Here is a 5,881-nt window from a genome sequence, read left to right as displayed (position 1 = left end):
CGCACGCTCATATATGATCAAAGTACCTTATGAGCTAGTGCTAAAATATCTTAAGGAAGTCCATTACTACGTATAATTAATATACACTTAACAAAAATAGATTTTGAACACTAATGTATGGTCCACAGGGCAAGTTGTCAGACTCTCTTTTTAAACATCTGACCTTGATAGAATATCGAAAAATCAAACGACAAAGAGGTGGGGTCTTCTCTTGGATTTTGAATATTATTTATTTGTTTGTTCATTTGCTTACTTTTAGGTATATGTGTATGTGTCTGAGTTCAAATATTTGCACAACACGCATGCTGTGGCCTGAAGAGGTCAGAGGAGGCAGTGGATCCCTTAGAATTGGAGTTGCAGATAGTTGTGAGTCACCACGTAGGCACAGGGAACTGAACTTGGATCCTCTGTAGGAGTAGAAGTACTGTTAACTGCTGGGACATCTCCCCAGTGCTTGTCATTTGACTTCAGAGCCCTTGATCTCTGTGTTGGTGATTTTCCTATCTCTGATCTCATGTTGGTCATGTCTATACTTAGGATAAGTGCTTTACAAATAATTCACATTTCACAACCCCCCCCCCCCGCCACTTTAACAAGCCACGTCACCCTACACAAATTTGCTCTCACCTCTGGTCTTCCAACCCTTTGTCTGTGAAGCAGAGAAATGATTGCAGAAGCGTTACGAGGATTCAGTGGGCTGAAGTCCTTAAAGCTCTCCTCTAGGACCACCCATGTGAGTAGCACTATTAATTGTGACCAGGACTTCTTATCAAGAGTCAAACAGAAACTGACCTTCTATTTTTAAAATTAAACAAATGCTTTTATAATTATTAAACATATTATTAAACAAATACATTTAAACCAGCATGTGATGTTTTAGATACCAAGATGCCATTTAAAAATACAACGTGATTTTACGATTCTCCTTCCCTCATCCTTCCCAGCCCCTGTTCCCTCTGTTCCCCCTCGCTGTCAGTCATCCCCCTCACAGATTATTCTTCTCGTTCATGAATTATGTGTCCTTTTGCCCAATCTCATCCCTCCTCTTACCTTGTGTTTTACAGCCTTGTTCTCCCTCCTAGATTCTTAGAATCTACTTACATCTGGCTATGTATGCTCATGCATATATTATAGATTGAACCTGTCTTTTTTCTGCAGCTTTATAAGGGTCCACTAATTCGTTGGTTTCATCTTGGAGAAAGCTGTTTTTCAGAGGGAGCAGCTCCGCGGATGTTCCTTGCCCACTATCCGATACTTCCTATGCTGAGGGTTGTCACTCGACGTGAAATGCCTGTCAGTTCCTCCAGTTGTTTCCACATTGCTTCACCCCTCGGGTTTTTATTAAGCCTATGAGATGCAAACTCTCATAAGAGTGTACACAGCATCCCTTCTCCCAGGTTAAGTGAACTCAGAGGCTACTTGAGGCAAGATCCAGAATATGCTGGATGAATAACAACACAAGAATTGGGCAAAATTTCTGATGCCACCTGTTTGCACCCGGCAGCTGTTAAGGTCCAGCACATTTTCCCTTGCCATTCAGCATGTGGGTGTTTCACCATCGACTGGTATGTAGGGGAAAGAATGTGCTTTGGATTCTGTACAAATAGCATACTTGAATACCTGAGAATCAGTTAATATTCCCAGACAAAGAATAAGAAAAGATGTTTCTGCCTCCCTCCCCCTTTAGTAGTCTTTATACATGAGGCAGAGTAGACTCTGAAAACACAGACACCAGGGAACACACTTTAAAACAAATAGTTGGTTGCAATCACTGCAATGTGGGAGGGCTGGCCGACCTTTCCTGGCATACAGTTTGCTTTGCCTGAGGAGATTCGATTTTTCAATGTGATCATCTTCTTGGGCAAATCTCCTTTTTTCTGTGAGAGCATTTTTGTGCTCGTCGGCTGTCAGCTCTTTCCCTGCTCCCCTTGCCCTCGTTTCTCTTTCCCGGTGAACTGAACATATCCTACTGTAAGCGCTCCATTTCTGTTGTCATTCCAGTTCCAGCTGGTAGAGGCCAGTGTGCCCCGCGAATGATGATGTCCACAGCTGAACCCAACCAAGGCCCAGGCCTTGACCCAGGATGCTGCCTGCTGGCTCAGGAGGGCTCCTTTATTTGGTTGGCGGTTGTAAAGAGAGCAATATGCATAATGTATCTTTGTCACCAAGCAATTACTTTTTTTTCCTTTTTTTGTAAAATGTAAGAACTGCACCTGTGTCGATAGTACTAGCTCAAGATGAGATGTTTAAATCCAGGAGAGAATGAAGGATAAGAGCAGAAGTGTCCAGAATCTGATCATGGGAAAGGTGAGAGGACAGCCATAGAAGGGGAATAACTTTTTAAAATTTTCAAGAATCTCCAAGAATTTATTTCTGAGCTGGCTATTGTGGGTTTGCCTATATATCTTCAGGATGCAGGAAGAGTCTGAAGTCAGACGGAGCTGAATAGTAAGACCATGTCTCAATTCCTCAGCCCTATCCCAGCCCCAAAATTAATAATGATGATGACAATAATAAAGTTTTAAAAAGCTGTGGCTCAGTGGTAGATTACTTGTGCAGCAAGTGGAAAGCCTTAATTTTGATCCCCAGCACCACACACAAACCGAAGCAGTGCTGCCACAGTTATGGGGAAGTCGGTGGATTGGAAAGAGAGGACCAGAAAGGAGATCTTTCGTTCAAGGGGTGGTGCGGGCCTGGAGGGTGAGCACCAGGTATTTGAGCAGTGATTCCATCAAGTTTGGCCCTTGTGCAGCTGTGTGTGACTGTCAGAAGGCAGACACAGATTTGTTTGGAGATCAATAATTATACCAGATGACTTCTTAGGGTGCCTTTCTTTCTAGAACTCTACTTCTTAACGTGATTGACAGGATGCAGAGGCTTCTGTTTAGTTGCTGTTTTCTCGAGGAAATATGGAGGACCTCTTCTGGACAGCATCTGAATAAGAACAAATATGGAAGGTGTGCTGATTTAGACTTTATAAACTGTACAGAGATAAAGAATGCTTGGCACTCGTCTTTTGTGGACTGTAGAGCCCATGTATTTCCCACTGATGGTTTCGTCTGCTGCTCAAATGAACTTGGAAAGATTCAACTAGTTCACTGATGAGAAGGCAGAACTCAGAGAAGTTAAATGACATTGCTAGGATCTCTCTGTAATAGGAGGCAAGTTAGAAGATTTGAACCAAGTCCAACTCTAGAACGCATATCCTGTGTGGCTGGTATTGGAGCTAGCAACAAACAGTGAATAAAGGGTAGAGCCTAGAGACAGAGACCAGTGTAGCACCTGGGAAAACTCCCTTGAGGAAATCCTGGGCAGAATACAGGAAGGAAGAGATGTGGGTTAGGGAGAAGGGGGGAAGGGTGTGCTGCCGAACACAAAAATAACCAAACAAATGAAGCAGAACAACATATGAAGAAAATATGTTGTTAAAAAATGGCCAGAAACTCAGTGTGACTCAAATGGGGGCTATGGAGAATGGACAGGACTGTGCAGGGGAGCGATAAGACTGAGAAGGTGGCTGGGCAGAGAGCTTTAGTTGCACCACGTGACTCAATTCCGAGTGGCTTACCCTGTCAGTGATGTGAGATCAGAGGCAGTTAGATGCAGTATGAGCACCAACTCCTTAAGCCTCTTTGGTAAAGGTAATGCTGAGACGCAATGCCTTTCTAGCCCAAGTCTCCCCCAGTGATCTCTGAAAACACTCCAGGTCTGTGTGTAGCTGAGCACTTACCGAGTCAGCAGGTGAATCAAGGACGATTCTGTCATCCCCAAAACCCAGAGTTATCTTTTCTCTCAGTCAACATAGTTCCCAGAGACCCCGGAAAAGCCCGAAATGGCTTATACCCATTGATAGGCTTATCAGGCAAAGCAGCCCAGAGACTGCCTCTGCAGAAGACAAGATAGCAGGCTTCTAAAGGGAAGGAAGGATATAACAGGCAGAGCCAAACCACTGAGTCATCACATGCATGCTTAGATGCATGGGAAGCTGCGCATCCACTCTACATTTATTTTCCTATTCTTAATTAGCTCTTGTCATTTATCTAGGCATCTTTACTAGAGAAATGTGTTACACACACACACACACACACACACACACACACACACACACACACACACACAGCCCTTAGGATCAAGGTGAAAGCATTCTTCATTCTCTCTCAACTGGAGCTGTTTCCAAGACTAGCAAACACAGCCCCAGCTGGGTTTGTGCAGACACCAGCAGTGAGAGAGGTTCTAAGCAAGGCAGAGTAAACAGGCAGCTTGCTTAACAGACAGAGACCTGGTCTTGCTCCGTAAGGAGTGAGGAATGCGCAACAAACATACGGAAGGGTATGAAGTGAGCTCGTTCGGATGTTTGAATTGTGCGTGTCTGTGGGGCAGAGGAGAAAGGAGCACACGGACTTCCCAGGCAGGCCTGGGGTACGGTTAATTCATTTGTTTAGACAATGACATGTTAAGTACTTACTACCTGTGAGGCGGATAACATGTCAGATGCGGAGTGAAAATAGAAAACAAGAGAGAAAGCGTCCCTTTGTGAAGAGCTCACGTTCATTTTTCAGGCTGTGGATTTAATCATCTTTTCTCAACACCATTTAGAGGAAACATCTTACAGAAGGAGGCCGCTGGAGAGGGCTGTATCTTCGGCCCACCACTCAAATTTAGTCTAACGTCTGTCTTTATACCACTTAAGAGGAGTGCTTTTTTACATTTGGAGCTAGTTGGGAAAATGGGGAAAAAAAGTCACGATGTAAAACAATATGAAATTTTAAATCCAAGTATAAAATTCGATTGGAATTACTTTTGGAACTAGTTGGGAAAATGGAAAAAAGTCACGATGTAATAAAACAATATGAAATTTTAAATCCAAGTATAAAATTCGACTGGAACAAGTCCATGCTCCTTTGCTTGTGTAGCCTTAGTCTGTGGCTGCTTCCCCTCTGCCGAGGTTGAGCTGAGCGCTCCCACAGTGACAGCGAGGCTTGAGATGTCTAAATTATTTGCTCTTTGGCCCTTTGCAGACTGACCCCTGGTCTCAAGTCTGTAGCTCTTTATGACCTTCTCCTTTCAGTTCATTCTGCCTCTGACCTTCCACTCTGATTGCTCTTGTCAAGCAAAACAGTATTTTCCCTGTTGCCAGGTCTGGGGATTACCTTTTATTTGACCTTTTGGCAGAGTTTACAAGGGAACTCTTTCTCTTCTAACATTTCTTTCTTTCTGACTTTTATGAGATGCAAAGACATCCTCGTTCCTTCTCCTTCTGTCTGCTGTCTCAACCCCCATTCTCAATAATACAGAAAGCATAGAAGAGTCAATTATACATACCCAGCCTGTACTTAGGTTTTCTGAGATGTTTTAACGTTGCTATGCAGCCCCTCCGCTGGGTTACACCCACACTGGGATCCATGCAGCCGAAGCAGGTTCTCGGAAGCCCTTCCTTTCCCTTTCTGTCAGCTGCTCACGACAAGAAATGTCAGTGTATTTTAGGATGACTGTGTCTGGTCTGGTGATACTATTTCCTGTTCCAGCAAGAAATACCTTAGATCTATAGGAAATGTGGGGGTCTCTGCAAACACTGGGGCCACTAGAATAATGATCCACATGAGCCAAGAAGTAGTTCCAGCTCAACGTGACTCAAGAGCCTGTGTTTTTTCAAACTCCTTGAGTCCGACAGCAGGCAGTTAGTTTATTTTAGGCACATTTTAGTACACTTTGGAGAAAAGCTTCCTGGTGTAGCACAATCCCACGTGCACAAGGAGACATGATCACATCAAATCTCTTCTTAAAGTACATGTGCTCATTCTTCCATGTAGATGCATTCTTTAGATAGGTTACATGTGTTATCTCAATGGCCTAGAGGGAGATCTAGTGTAATCTGTTATGT

The 5,881-nt window shown here is 43.6% G+C and overlaps 1 long non-coding RNA gene across 1 annotated transcript; it reads right to left on the bottom strand.

The window, feature by feature from the left end:
* Window positions 1–206: 206 nt before the first annotated feature.
* LOC125408520 (uncharacterized) lies at window positions 207–5,447 on the bottom strand. Its single transcript, XR_007234484.3, has 2 exons — window positions 5,323–5,447; window positions 207–2,934 (listed from the first exon to the last, which is right to left on the bottom strand). It is a non-coding gene; the product is annotated as an uncharacterized LOC125408520 (long non-coding RNA).
* Between the last annotated feature and the right edge of the window lie 434 nt (window positions 5,448–5,881).

This window comes from Myodes glareolus, chromosome 9, assembly GCF_982192425.1.
Source record: "Myodes glareolus chromosome 9, mMyoGla1.1, whole genome shotgun sequence".
Classification (NCBI taxonomy): domain Eukaryota; kingdom Metazoa; phylum Chordata; class Mammalia; order Rodentia; family Cricetidae; genus Myodes; species Myodes glareolus.
Note: the sequence above shows the minus strand (reverse complement) of the source record. Positions and strands in the feature narration are given on the sequence as shown.